General features: G+C 35.0%; 1 protein-coding gene across 2 annotated transcripts in view; it reads right to left on the bottom strand.

Moving 5' to 3' along the window:
- Nucleotides 1-15,839, bottom strand: part of grid1b (glutamate receptor, ionotropic, delta 1b) — a 693,674-nt gene that overhangs the window by 641,792 nt on the left and 36,043 nt on the right. The window lies entirely within an intron of this gene.

A 15,839-nucleotide genomic window follows, 5' to 3' on the forward strand; every position in this document is an offset into this window, starting at 1 on the left:
CTTGTCATTTGTCTCATGTTTTTGTCGTTTTTTGTTTCCTTTTTTGTCTCGCTTGTGTTTTTTGTCTTATTTTTCTCATTTTGTGTTTCACTTTATTATCTGTCTCGTTCTTGTCGTTTGTTCATTTTTTTTGTCCCTTTGTAACTTTTTTGTCTTATTTTATGTCATTTTGTTTCTCATTTTTGTCATTTTGTGTCTCATTTTTGTAACATTTTGTCTTGTTTTTATAGTTTTTTGTCTTTTTTGTCTGACTTTTGTTGTTTTGTTTCTTGTTTTTGTCGTTTTGCGTTTCCTTTTTGTCTGGCTTGGGGGTTTTTTTGTCTTATTTTTGTCATTTTGTGTTTCTCTTCATTCATTGTTTTGTTTATTGGGCTGAATGTGGCTCCTGATCTAGAAGAAGGAAAAATGAGTTTCAACAGCAGCTGAAGGTTCAGTCAGCAGAACTCACATCAGCAGAGTTCAGCCCGAGGCTTCTGTCTCCTCGTGGATCTCCTTCGTCCTTCCTTTCAGTTCTTCGTGTCGACCCTGAGTACGACTCAAGACGCTCAGAAAAGAACATTTTCAGTCGCCATTTTTGGGTTTGGGTGCATCGTTGTGTTTCAGATCAAAGAACGTTTCTAATTCCTAACAGGAAGGACCGAAGTGAACCAAAGAACATGTTGTTGGACTGAATTCTTGTTTTTTTATTCTGCATGTTAACCATAAATGCACCAAATGTCCCACAGAGCTCTGGGTTTACTCCACCTGCAGCTTTATCAGCTTAAATTAACTCCAAATCAACAGAAAAAGTTCATATTTGCAACAAATCAAATCACTGAAATGGTAATTATTAAGGAATATAATTCAGACGTAACACACCAGACAGCCAGGAAACAGCGTCTTTAAACATATTTTGCTGCAAAAAACCTGCAGAATGGTCAATTTGATAGTTAGATATGGTGTTCTGCTTAACATTCAGTAGCATAGAAGATGATTTTAATAGTTTATCAACCAATTTACACTGATTTCAACATTGACGAGGTCAAAGTTGCACAGCTTTGCAGCAAGAAGAAAATATTGGAGTGAAAATGACATTTTCTCACATAAATGGTGCAAATAAACCAGAAAGCTACAGATTTAAAGCCATAAAAGCAGAATAAACTGATAGAAATGGGAAAACTGAGCTGCGTTTCATGTTAAGCTGATGTATTGTCGGCTTCATTGAGGATCAGTGGAAGGTTTTAAATAAAGTCCTGACATAAGTTTGGGCTTTTCTAAACCCACATCTTCAGATCAGAGGAAACAGCAAACACCAGAGCTGAGCAAAGATCACAGAGCCCATCGACGGCTCGGATTAGCCGCTTACAGGAAAGTCCAACGACTGTTTGTAGGGGTTTTTTTTTGTTTTTTTTTTTGCAGCACAAGATGCAGACGACTCGGAAAGGCCTGAAGATAGGAAATAAAACATGATCCGTCAGCTGAAATATGTCCAGGTGGAAGGAGCAAACAGGAGGATAGGATACTGTGGATGTTGTTCAGCATTCTGCAGCGTTTCCCTTCATGCACGGACTCGGTGACGACCAGCTGCTCCACTATCGAGCCCAGACATCCAGATTGGAATCGACTGAATCACTTTCTGCTGCCGTTTGTGCTTCTTGACATCAGCCGGACATCTGTGGGAGGCTGCCATCGGCCGCTCGGCTTCACGTTGACGCAGCGTTCTCCCTCTGTAACGACGCTAATTCATTAAGTGGCGGCTGAACACCAGAGCAGAGGACTAGAAGGAAACGTTGGCATCGTAAAGCCGCCATATGCTGGACTTTCCCTCCAGTCCGTCCCCAGGGCGTCACATGGGGCCGTCCATGAGGTCAGACCAGGCTTTAGACCACAACTAGCACATATTGTGTCTTTATGGAGCTGATTATCACGGTGCACCTGCAAAAGGACAAAGTGTGGCAACGCTGGAAGAACTTTGGTGTCAAATTAAAGCTGCAGACAACCAAAGGAAACTGAAATTTTATGATAATTTGCTTTTTTTCATTGTAAACAAACAGTCTGGGAGCAGAACAGCTGCATGTAGTCACATGATTTCTGAAAATACGACGATATCAACTGCTGATTTTGCATCTTTTAGTGGTGGTTCTTCGGTCTTGTTATGGTTTTTGAGAAAATTCACATTTTCTCGTCATGATGTTGGTCTTTTTGAGGAATTCTGAGGTGTTTTTATCGTTTTATGGCGACTGAAGTTTTCTTGTGGTGGTTTTGTGGTCATTTTGTGATCTTTTTGTGGTGGTTTTGTAGTCATTTTGTGATCTTTTTGGGTGATTTTGCTTCTCTAAATGATGATTTTTGGGTCTTTTAAGACAATTTACACCTTTTAGTTGCAATTTTCATCTTTGTGTCGGTTGAGCATCTTTTCGTACTTTATACGTATAAGTTTTGGTCAGCTGAATTTTTATGTTAACTTGGTTCTTCTATTCTAAAAAAACAATTTGGGAGCCAAACAGCTGCACATAGTCACATGATTTCTGAAAATACAACTGTATTAACATGTTATTTTGTATTTTTTAGTGGTGGTCTCTAACGTGTTCTTGTGGTGATTTTGGGGTGATTTTGTGGTGATTTTGAAATTTTCTTATGGCGTCCTTGTGGTCTTTCTGTGGTGATTTTTAAGTGATTTTTGTGGTGATTTTTAGGTGATTTTTTGGACTGTTTGTAGTCTTCTAGTGGTGATTTTGCAGTCTTTTTGAGGTGAATTTGTGGTGTTTTTGTGATGGTTTTACACTGATTTTGTAGTCTTTTTGGGGTGATTTTGAGGGAATGCTGTGCTGATTTTGTTGTCTTTTTGTGGTGATTCTGTAGTGTTTTTGTGGTGCATTTGTGGTGATTTTGGTCTTCTTTTGGTCTCTCTTTTTGTGTTGGTTTAGCCTCTTTTTTGACTTTATCCTGTAATAATGAGAACAGACAGGGAGCAGAACAGTCGCACATATTTATATGAATATATCAACTCATGATTTTGCATCTTTTAATGTTGACTTATAAGTATTTTTTTGAGTTTAGCATCTTTTCCTGCTTTACACTGAAGCAATAAAAACAGACTGGGAGGAGATCAGATCAAACCACTTTAAACAAGCTTTCAGTGCTTGTTTTCGAAGCTCATTTTCCCTCTGAAGCCACGTTTCTAATCAATCACAGCTGCCGTAGTGTAGAGAATGAAAAAGGAAGCACAGCTGGGCGGCTGGACGAGTCCAAACTGCCAGAACTCACTGATGGAGCTCAGCGGCCAGAACTCTGCTCCAGAAATCTCTCCAAACCCAGCGAGGAAATTAAAACCAGTCTGAATTTGGAAGCCGGTGTCAGCGATGGCTCTCACACACCGACACACACTCTGTGATCCTGATTAGTGCTGGCTGAGTGTGAACCTACTGCTGTGGGACAGATGAGGCCAATTTGTCTGCTGGGATCCAACAGCAGGAGCTGTCAGTCAAACAAACGCTCTCACACACGGCAGGTTGTCGAGTGTTTAGCGAGAATTATAACTTAACTGTCATCCTCGCTGCTGGCAGCCGCTCAGAGGAGATGAATCAGCTCCGTTCTGCAGAATCTGACCACCACCAGGTGAAAACACCACATCGACAAGGTCAGAGATGCACAGCTGGACACCAGATTAGACACCAGACGAAGGGAAAAACTGTCAAATTCTGCATCAGAAAGCCTCTTTGGTAGCTAAAATCTCCAACACAATGGTTGAAGATGCAACTCTGCATAACATACGACAACAAATGAGATGATTTTAACACTATTGAAACAGATTTTCACATCAACAATGATCAAAGTTGCACCGCCGGACACCAGATTAGACACCAGACGACAGGAAAACCATGAAATGCTGCATCACAGAGCAATTTCTGCAGCCAAAATCTCCAACATTATGGTTATATATGGGATTCTGCACAATATAATACAATGTACAAGATGATTTTAACTGTTTTAACATCAACAAGGTCAAAGTAGCAAAGCTAGATACCACTGAAGACACCCAATGACTGGAAAACAGTCAAATGCTGCATCATAGAACAACTTTTGCAGCCAACATCTCCAAAATATTCAATTTCATGGTTAAATATGGGGTTCCGCATAACTTACAAGATGATTTTAACCATTTCAAACCAATTTTAACATCAACAATGGTCAAAGTTGCACCGCTTAATACCAGATTAGATGCTAGATGACTGGAAAACAGTCAAATGCTACATCAGAAAACATCTTTTGTGGACAAAATGATTGATTTGATTGTTAAATATGGGACTGTGCATAACATACTGTAACTTACAAGATGATTTAAACCATTTTCAAACAATTTAAACTGATTTTAACGTTAACAGTGGTCAAAGATGTACAACTGGACAAAGATTAGACACCAGGTGACTGGAAAACTGTCAAGCTCTGCATCAGAAAACATCTTTGGCAGCTAAAATCTCGAACACAATGATTGAAGATGCGGCTCTGCACAACATGCGACAACAAATGAGATGATTTTAACAGTTTTTTTAAACTAATTTAAACAGATTTTAACATCAAGAATGGTCAAAGTTGTACAGCTGGACACCACATTAGACACCAGATGACAGGAAAACCATGAAATGCTGCATCATAGAACAATTTCTGCAGCCCAAATCTCTAACATTATGGTTAAATATGGGATTCTGCACAACATAACACAATGTACAAGATGATATTTATTATGTTTAACATCAACAGTGGGCACAGATGCACAGCTGGACACCAGATGAGACACCAGACGATTGGAAAACAGTAAAATGCTGCATCAGAAAAAACTTTTGCAGCCACAATCCCCAAAATAATCGATTTCATGACTAAATATGGGGTTCTACATAACTTACAAGATGATTATAACCATTTTCAACCAATTTAAACTGATTTTAACATCAACAATGGTCAAAGTTGCACAGCTGGATAAAAGATTAGATACCAGACGACCAGAAAACAGCAGCAGTAAACATATTTTGCAGCAAATATCTGCAAAATGGTCAATTTGATTGTTAAATATGGGGTTCTACATAACATTCAGCAACTTACAAGATGATTTTAACCTATTTCAACCAATTTAAACAGATTTTAACATCAACAATGGTCAAAGTTTAGATACCAGGTGACCAGAAAACAGTCAAATTCTACATCAGAAAGCATTGTTTACCGCAAAAATCTCCAAAATACTACTTAAATATGGGACTCTGCACAACATACAGCAATGTAAACGGGGATTTTAATCACTGTTTAGGTTAAAATAGTAGATAAAGGAGTCAGTAGGCGTCTCATTGGTCTTTTCAGTGCAATAAAGTCAATAAAACAAAAAATATGAAAAATTCTGCATCGTAGAACAAACTTTTGCCACCAAAATCTCCAAAATGATGGTTAAATGTGGGATTCTGCACAACATACAGCAATGTGCAAGATGATTTTAACAGTTTTTAACCAATTTATCCATCAACAAGGTCAAAGCTGTACAGCTGGACATCAGATTAGATAACAGACAACCAGGAAATAGACACATGCTGCATCAGAAAACATCTTTTGCAGCAAAAATCTCCAAAATTACGTTTAAATATGGGACTGTGCACAACATACAGCGACTTACAAGTTGATTTTAACCATTTTCAACCAATTTAAACTGATTTTAACATCAACAGTGGTCAAAGTTGCAAAGCTAGATGCCACAGAAGATACCCAGCGACTGGAAAACAGTCAAATTCTACATCAGAGAGCATCTTTTGCAGCAAAAAAATCTCCTAAATAGTCAATTTAATGGTTAAATATGGGATTCTGCACAACATAGAACAACATAAAAGGTGATTTTAATCATTGTTTAGGTTAATATAGTAGATAAAGGAGACAGTAGATTTCCTATTATTTAACAAAACAAACAAAAAACATGAAAAATTCTGCATCATAGAACAACTTTTGAAGCCAAAATGATTGTGCATGAGATATGACAACAAATAAGATGATTTTAACCATTTTCAACCAATTTAAACTGATTTTAATATCAACAACGGTCAAAGATGCACAGCTGGACACCAGAGAAGATACCCAACGACAGAAAAACTGTGAAATTCTGTATCAGGATCAAATCCTCAAAATCAAAGTCGTTCAAATGTAGAAAAAAGGTTCTAAAATCAGATTAGGCCACTTAAACCTTCAGTGTGTTTCATTCAGAACATTTAATTGGATTGTGATCTAAAAAAATAAAAGGAATGTCCTGATCCCAGCAGCAAGCTTCATTTAAACTAGATTTTAGCAACAAAACGGTAAAACTTGAAGACTGTGTTGTGCTATTGTGCTGCTTTCTTTTCAAATTAAAAGCACCTGAAATAATTCCATGTAGGCTGTTGTCACTGACTATTCAGATTTGGTAAACTAGAAAACTTTGCATCTGGCTTGGAGTCATCCAATTAAATGTTGTTTTGAAAGCAGGGATGAAGGTAAAATGGAGTAAAAATAAATAAAAATGGGATAATTCTGATCTAGAATCGACTTTTTCAACAACTTTTTATGATGAAGAAAAAACAGGAGCAAGAACAGACTTTATGAAGATGAAATGTGAAATAACTGCAGGGCAAACAGGAAAAATTCAAAACACAATTTGGAAAAACCAATCTGCAGAAATGAAAGAAACAAGACGAGCATGAAAGAGGGAAATAAAAAGTGAAGCTAAAGAGGCAGAAAATCTACAAGAAGTTTGGACAGAATGAGACAGAAAAATGAAAACAATTAGGGAAGTTAGAGAAGTGAAATGAAAATCATTTCTCCTCTAATTATCCGGCTACCGAGCCGAGCAGGACGGATCACAAGAAGACAATTAGCCTAATTACCCGCAATTGGAAAGCCAATTAAAGAATTAGCGAGCGGCGCGGGAAGGTTCAGCGCTTTGAGTAGACGATACGAAGCGACGGGTCGGAGATCAGAGCCGACAGGAAGTTCATCTGAAACAGATTCATATGATCCGACAGCATCGCCCTGATGGACGGGTTCTAGGAGGTTCTACCTTCAGGTAACGCATTATAATGTCGTTAGGATGGAGAACAAACATGAAGTAGGCGGTTTTCAGGAATAAAGTCAAATAAGCAGCAGTTTCTGGACAGTTTTGGTTCGATTGTTCCGAACTGTCGGTTCATTTTCACTGTAATATAAACTAAAATAGAAAGATGTTTCACCATGCAGAATGGATCTCCAAAAACTTGCTCCTCTGTTCACTGTTTCTGAGCCATGCTGACTTTATTTATTAATCCAGCTGGCTTTATTATGCTCTCATGATCATTTTTAGACCCATTTTGAATCATTTTGGACAATTTTTGGATTATTTTGAAGATATTTGAGACATTTTTAACCAATTTTCTCAATTATTTTCAACAATTTTAAGTCACTTTGGATGTATTTTGAGCAATTTTTAACAATTTTCTTCAATTTTTTTTCCCCATGAGTTTAAGTAATTTTAGACACTTTTCAATTATTTTGGAGATATTTGAGCCGTTTCGGACGAATTTTGAATCCATTTTAGACAATTTCATGAACAATTTTATGCAAGTTTCCAGGTTTCAGTCATGTTTGACAAATTTTGATTCATTTTGGACAGTTTAATCAATTTTTCTGACATGTTTCAGTGACTTTGCACAAATTTTGAGTCACTTGTGACATTTTTTTAGGCATTCGGATGAGTTTAAGCCATTTTTTACCTTTTTTTCAATTATTTTGGAGAATTTTGAGCCATTTTTGACAAAGTTTATTTATCATTTTCAACAAGTTTCCAGGTTTTAGTCACTTTGAACATATTTTGAGTCATTTTGAACAATTTTCTTCAAAAATTTCAATGGATTTAAGTCATTTTGAACATTTTTCAGTTATTTTGGAGAAATTTGAGCCATTTTGGACCAATTTTGAACCTATTTCAGAAAATTTTCTCAATCATTTTGAGCAAGTTTCTAGACTTCAGTCATGTTTAAGCAATTTTGAGTTATTTTGGACAGTTCTTTCAATTATTTGAACAAATTTCAGTCCCTTTGGACATTTTGTTGGCATTCAGAAGCTTGAACAAATTTACAGTTTTGTTTTTCAGTATTTTTTGTTTTTTTGTTTAGTTTTTTTTTAAATCTGATTCATGCTAATGGTTTATTTTTGGTGTGTGTGTCTTTTTAAAAACGAGATGACAAATCAAGTAATTTTGATAATATTTCACAAATTTAAACTCAGATTTGGTTCATTTTTCTGGTGGAACTAAATTTCACAGAATGATTCATTCACGGATTGCTGAAAACCTGATGATTTTTTTCAGTTTTTACAGTTCCTTGCTCAAATAAATGATGTCTTTATTGCAATTTTATAGAAATAAAAGATCTTTTGAACCTGCTTGGGGGTTTTAATTTCCTATAATCCATTTTATTTTGCAAAATTTCATACAAACATATAAAGTCAAACTAAAATTTGGTTAATTTTCCTGGCTTGCCACACACAATCCATTAAATGACCGTCAGAAAGATGAAAATCTGATGTTTTCTTCCGCTATTTTTGCAGTTTTTATAGAAATATTCTGCTTTTCAATCCCACTGGGGAACATTTGGGTTTGGATGATTAAACTAATCTGACTAACTTTTAAAAAACTAGCAGCCTTTGAAGGGTTTTAGGGTTCAGAGGGATATAACTTTAGACATTCTCCTCATTTTGCAAAGTTTAATTCAACTTCCAACCACATGAAGTTGAAGGAAAACGAGCCATGAAGGCAGAAATAAACACAGACTTCTGGAATGGGAGTAAAGCTGGCGGTGAAAACACTTTAAAAGACTTCTCTCTGGAGCTCACGGAGGAAGCTGGCTGTGAATCCTCTCATTACCCATAATCCACTGCAGCCGGCTGTCAGCTGGGTCTCTGAGGGCCGAGGATCATGGGAGCCCAGAAGGTCACAAAGCAGCTGCTTCACTGCCAACACAAAGTCATCGGACAGACCTTCGCCAAAACATATCGATAAAAGTCGCCTCACCTGACGTTTCTCCCCAACGGCTGCCTCAACTTTTTACTTTCACCTTTACCTGAAAACTCTCCATCATGCTGGCTTTCTCCTCTGCTTTATCCTATATATATATATCATCTTTATTTCACTATCTGGCTCAATTAGAACTCCATTAAACGTGGTGAGAACACAGACTGAATGGTTTCCAGCAGATCGGAATGGTTTAATGCCTCTAGCAGAGGTTAAAATTTGAATTATTGGTCCTTGAAAATGGGAAAAACTGGAAAGTTTGGCAAGACAAGGTTCTTATTTTAGTGATTTTGACTTGAAGCCTGTCAAAAAATGCTTAGAAAGTGTCCCAAATGACTTGAAATTCATCCAAAATGATTCAAAAATTGACCAACTGACTAAAAAAATGTCCAAAATGACAATAATGAATAATTATTGGACCATGACAAAGGAAGAAAGTGCAGAATATTTCAACTACAGTGGTATAGTGTCTCCATAAAGCTCCTGTAAGTGTATATATATGGATGGATCCATATTTCTATTAAAATACAGTCTTTGGTCAACATTTCAGCAACTTTTGAGGCTCTAACATCAGTAGACTCTGATGTGGGGAAAGTTTGACAAGACAAGGTTCCAATTTTTAGATATTTAGACTAAATGTTGACGTGGACTCATTAGTAGGAACCAGAACCTGGTGTTCATAGAGGTCTAGATGTTCATAGAGGTCTAGATGTTGGTGTTCATTGAGGTCTAGATGATCTGAGAGGTCTAGATGTTCATAGAGGTCTATATGTTGCCGTTCATAGAGGTCTAGATGTTCATAGAGGTCTAGATGTTGCCGTTCATAGAGGTCTAGATGTTCATAGAGGTCTATATGTTCATAGAGGTCTAGATGTTGGTGTTCATAGAAGTCTAGATGATCTGAGAGGTCTAGATGTTCATAGACGTCTAGATGTTCATAGAGGTCTAGATGTTCATAGGGGTCTAGATGTTCATAGAGGTCTAGATGTTCATAGAGGTCTAGATGTTCATAGAGGTCTAGATGTTCATAGGGGTCTAGATGTTCATAGAGGTCTAGATGTTCATAGAGGTCTAGATGTTCATAGAGGTCTAGATGTTCATAGGGGTCTAGATGTTCATAGAGGTCTAGATGTTCATAGAGGTCTAGATGTTCATAGGGGTCTAGATGTTCATAGAGGTCTAGATGTTCATAGAGGTCTAGATGTTCATAGAGGTCTAGATGTTCATAGAGGTCTAGATGGTGTTCACAGAAGTCTAGATGTTGGAGTCAGATGTGTAACGTTACAAGCTGCTTCCATGTTGTCTTCATGTTGGAATTTAACAAGAGATGAGGCTGATTTTGACCTTCTCAATGTTCCCATACCGACACTGGAAATGAACACCGAACAGAGAAACTGATGTTCAGCTGACATCACAATCGATTTCATGAAACTCAACGTGCCAACAACAAGACGAGTGAAACAGAAGATCAATGCTGCAATGAAAGCAAAAGAAAACAATGGAGGTCTTTTCTCATTGTCAAGGACTAAGAATTATTCAGCATTGAACAGATGGTAAGTTTTTTTTGACAAATATGAAATAATGTTGGATGACTTTCAAGTTTTTTGGGACGCTTTGTATTCTTTTTTTTTTTTTTTTGGACACATTTCAAGTCAGAATATCCAAAAACTAGAACCTTGTCTGATCAAACTTAGCCCACAACAGATTCTACTGAAGTTAGAACCTCAAAAGTTGGAGAAATGTTGATTAAAGACTGTATTTTAGTAGAAATACAGACCCATCCATAGATATACACTTACAGGAACGTTCTGAGGACACTGTACCAGCCTATTTGATTTTTTTACCCCAATTTTCAGAGCCAATAATTCTAATCTTGTCCTCTGTTGGTGTTACTTAATAATTTAAATGTGAAACCATCTTCCCTGTCTGTAGGAGTTTTATTTCTGAAGATATTGAACCATTAAAATGGCTTTTCAGGTTAAAAAAAATACAACTCATTTCTTTTTATGACTGTATGTTGAATGGATCATTTAAGTTGATCTAAAAACAAAATGAACAGTAGAGAAATGAAAGAAACGACCGTCACTTTATCGTTATCTTGACTAAACAGTCCTATAATAGTGAAGGAAAATGAATCCGGTGATGCATTTTGTGTAGCAGCTAACACAGAATTCAACTCTTCGACCTTCAAAAGAGCAGAACTGATACGAGGAAACATCCGTGAATCAGCAGCCACTGATTAACCTGAAACACCAACATTAATGTTAATAAGCTTCTTTATCCTTAATCAGTTAATGCTGTGTTCTGTTCTGGTTAGTTACTGGACATTTTGAAGCACATTTTAATAAGATTTCCTCATTTAATAATAGATGTAAAGAACACAGCATGAGGACAGAATGTCGAAACATTTCTAATTTGTGTCGTCAAAGTCACCTTTCTGAAGACATAAAAATCAATCAATTAAAGAGTCTGGAAATGAAGGTAGATGTGAGAAGAATCTCCTCTGATGTTCTAATGAACATTTTTTCTGATTGTCTCTGTATTGTTGCACTGCAGATCATATCTAGCTGAGAAGAAAAAGAAAAAAGTATTAAAACTGTCAAAAAAGTCCAAAACAAAAAGTAGTATTATTTTAATGTGTGGTTGTACAATTAGACTCTTCAACTGAACAGAAATCTGAAAAAGTACCAATATTTTACAGAAATTTTGTCATTTTTACCATTTTTACTTTTTTTTAAAAGAAATCGTGTAATTGAAAAAGAAGATAAAAACAATAACATCAAACATCTGTAAATAATTTCATTTTTTTTTAACAGGTCCAAATAAAGAAGAAAACACATCAATTAATACTTTTTACTGTGCTTTTACTTGCTATTTTCTAAAATTTAACCAAACTGAGAGAAACAATAAAATAACAGTTAAAAAATGTACTATTTTGTGCTTTTAAAATATAACAATTTAACTGCAAATAATAATCTGTAAAATAAGAATTTTTGCCAGTAAAAATACAGAAAAATAATCAAACTTTACATTTAAGATCAGATTTTTGATGTGTGTGTTTATTATTATTATTATTATTATTATTACTATTACTATTATTATTTATTTGTTTATTTGCAGTTTTGGTCTGTTTTTTGTTTGTTTACTTGTTTGATTGTTTTACAGTTAACATGTAAATTACTTATTTTTCGGTAATTTAATTCTTTTAAAAACACAGATTATTACTGTTGACATTAATTTTTTCAAAGATTTTACTCGTTATCTGTAATTTAACAAAATTGGGGAATTCTGCAAAATAACTTCAAATATGTACTATTCTTGTTTCTTGTTGAAAATACATAATTTTTCTTTCATCTAATGGCACATGCATGTAAAATAGTGATATTTTTGCAGATTTAAATACCATAAGATGCCCAGTTGAACACTAACAGAATAAATTTGTTAAAATACAGATTTTTGTTATTTTTAGCTTTGGTGTGATTTTTTTGTGGTTTACATGTAAAATAATGTTTTTTTCAGATTTGAATATTGAATATTCATTGATATTTATTCACAGCTTTGGTGAGTTTATGGTTTGTGTGTAAATTACTTCTTCATCCAGTGATTTTACTGGTTTTAAAGCAGTCATTTAAGACAGAAAAATGTGTAAAATAACCAAGAAGTCGACGCATTCAGTCCCACAGCCCCTCATTGATGATCAACAAACACCAAACAAACGTGGATCTGAAGGATTTTATTGCGAGTCGATGAGTTAAGCTCAGGAATGATCTCCTAATCAGGTCCTTTTGTTGTAACTTTTCCTCTCAGTTCGACTCTAATCAGCAGAAAGTTGCTCCAAACACTTGAGAAAGTTCAGTTAATGACACTCAACCTGCTTTATATAGAGTCGGCTGATAAAGATCCTGTTGCTGTTTTAACGAGTTTTCTGCTAATTAGAATTATGGAACAAACACAGCCGCCGGCTCAGGAAATTAATTTAACACTTTTCCTGTCAATCAGATGCATCCAAACACAAAAGCTGCTTCTATTTCCTGATTATGGCTTCAAGTTTGACAAAATTTTTAAGTTTAAATGCCTCTCAAACCTCTTTCTCAGCATAAATATCATGAAAAAGATCTAAATTCTCCAATTTCAGCTTCTTAAATGTGATTATTTTCCAGTTTCTTGCCTCTTTTATGACATTAAAGTGAATATTTAGGCATTTGATGGTAAAATATTTGGTTGTAATGGACATTTTTAAAAAAAAATTTTGGACATTTTATTCAACAAACAACTAATGGATTAATCATTTCTTGCTGTCCTGCTTTTCGGTGCACAAGAAAATTATCACAAAATGTAATTTAAAGACACCATTCAGTCCATCCATCACGCATTGCAGCCTGTTAGCTGCCAGCTAGCATGGTTTAGCTAGCAGCTAAATCATCTCGCTAACCAGAAATTGTTAGTAAAAAACCTACAGGAGCCAAATTTAAGGCTAAAATTGCTCAGTTTAAACCATAAATATGTCTGAAATGTGTTGTTAAGTAAGAACATGAAGGCTGCTACTGCCTTGAAAACAAGCCCATTTTCATGTTTCTGCATGAGTATTTTGCAATTTTTACACCGAATATTCATCTCTAACCGCATGTAACTCAGCTGCATACTTGGAGAGGTGGTTAAAGTTCAAGCAAAATATGCTTTAAATAAAAGTTTTATTGAATTCCAATTGAAAACTACCAAGAAATGAAGCGATCTTAGTTTAAAAACCTCTTTGGTTTGCTACTGAAAGTCAAAGGAGACATAAAAAAAACAACATTTTCTGCTCAAATTTACACCAATTGAGAGGTTTTTTTTTGTGTTTTAATGTGCATCAAACACACTAGTTTTAACTTCTTCATCTGAAGTTAGAAAAACAATGTATTTTGTTCTTTTTCCTGTTGTAAATGATAAAATATTTTCATAATCCACAAATATGTACAAGCTAGGTGCAACTATATGATTAAAAATCACATTAAAGTAGAAAAATTAAGCACAAGAAACCAAACACATGCACAGGAAACAATAGAAACATTCATATTGCTATAATATAAATATGTGAATATACTAGCATTAAAACTGAGTCCTCAGTGTGAATAAATTAATTCCTGCAGCAAGGTTTAGCTGATTATTGCAAATTATATGCAACAACATGTGAGGAATCACCTGTTTAACATTTTGAGGAGTTAAAGTGATTTTAATTGAAATACAAACATGTAAATTTATTTTAAAAATGCATAAATAATTAATCCATAAAGTCCCACGTTCAACATAATGATTAAAAAGTTGTGTACCAGGCTCAAAGCTGGAGGTTTTGTGAGTTTTTAACCTTTCTTTAAAGACTCTAGAAACTGGTTACGGCATTAATAAGTTGTGAAAAATGATAAAACCAAGCACTAAAACAACAAAAATTAAGAACAGACAAGGTAGTAAAGATGCACCAAACAGCATCTGAGTGAGGAATAACAACTTTATCATTAATTTAAAGTGAGTTCTGGAGGTTTTTTTAAAGCCCAAAATAGAAGAAAAAGACGTTCTGCTGAAGGAAAATAAGCCAAAAATCATCATGAAATGTTGAAAAATATGATCCACAGTGTGTGAACAGCAGATAAATAACATCCCTATGATCTAAAACACACAAAACTCTACCCTGTACAAGTGTTTTTCTGACTGCTACATCTATTTATCAACATAAAACTCAGTTTAATCTTCTTCTTTTTTTTACAAAACAGCTGGTAAAAAGGAGGTGTGTTGTGATTCCAGACGTTTTCCGTCCAACTACGAAACTCAAAGTTGCTCCAAAAGTTGCGTTTTGTTGTCAGTCCAAACGCTATTTTCACTTTTTTACTGATTTCTCGTCACATTTAGAGTGACTCTGAAGAATTATGAGCAGAAAATGCCCAAAGTCTTCCAGCTAATTGGTCCCATGAGAGCGGAAGTCATTGATAAGTTAGAAAACCCGACTAGTTCCACACCGAAGACGCGACACACAGTTTGACGTTTTGCTCTCAAAAGACCAAAAACTTCCAAAGTTTGCAAGTAATCCAAATTATTGCAGAAGAAACAGGCAATTTGGACAAAGATTCAATAGTAAACCATAAGAAAACTGCACAAAACCAGGAAGTATTCTGCAAAATGCACCGTCAAAATAAGCCAAAAACAGCGTTGAGTTTTTTTTTAAGGATATTTTCATCCTTGTAGCTCCTAAATACTTTCATAAAACTCAAAATTAAAGCTGAAATAACTTAATTTTCTGCAGAATATGCAAAATTACCACAAGTACATGTAAATAAAGCATAAATAAGATGATCTACAGTACATTAATTATTGAATATGCTCAGTTTTGATGATTAAAAGTGGAATTTAGGCTGATTTATGAGCAAAATTCTGCTTTGAAAAGACAAATTAAATATAAAACAAGATAAATATATTAAATGCAGTTTTTGGACAAAGTTTCAATAATAAACCACAAGAAAATGCACAAAAACAGGAAGAATTCTGCAAAACGCACCAACAAAATAAGACAAAAACAGCGTTGAGTTTTTTAAGGATATTTCCATCCTTGTCGCTGCTAAATACACTCATAAAGCTCAAAATTCAAACCTAATTAGCTTGAATTTTTGAAGAATATGTAAAATTACTGGGGATATATCTAAACAAAGTATAAATATGATGATGTACAGTGCATTAACTAGTATATATGTTCGGTTTTGAGAATAAAAGTGTAATTCAGGCTGATTTATGAGCAAAATTCTGCTTTTAAAGGAATTAAATTATGTATAAATCAAGATAA

The sequence above is a fragment of the Amphiprion ocellaris genome, chromosome 18 (assembly GCF_022539595.1).
Source record: "Amphiprion ocellaris isolate individual 3 ecotype Okinawa chromosome 18, ASM2253959v1, whole genome shotgun sequence".
In the NCBI taxonomy this organism is placed as follows: Eukaryota; Metazoa; Chordata; class Actinopteri; family Pomacentridae; genus Amphiprion; species Amphiprion ocellaris.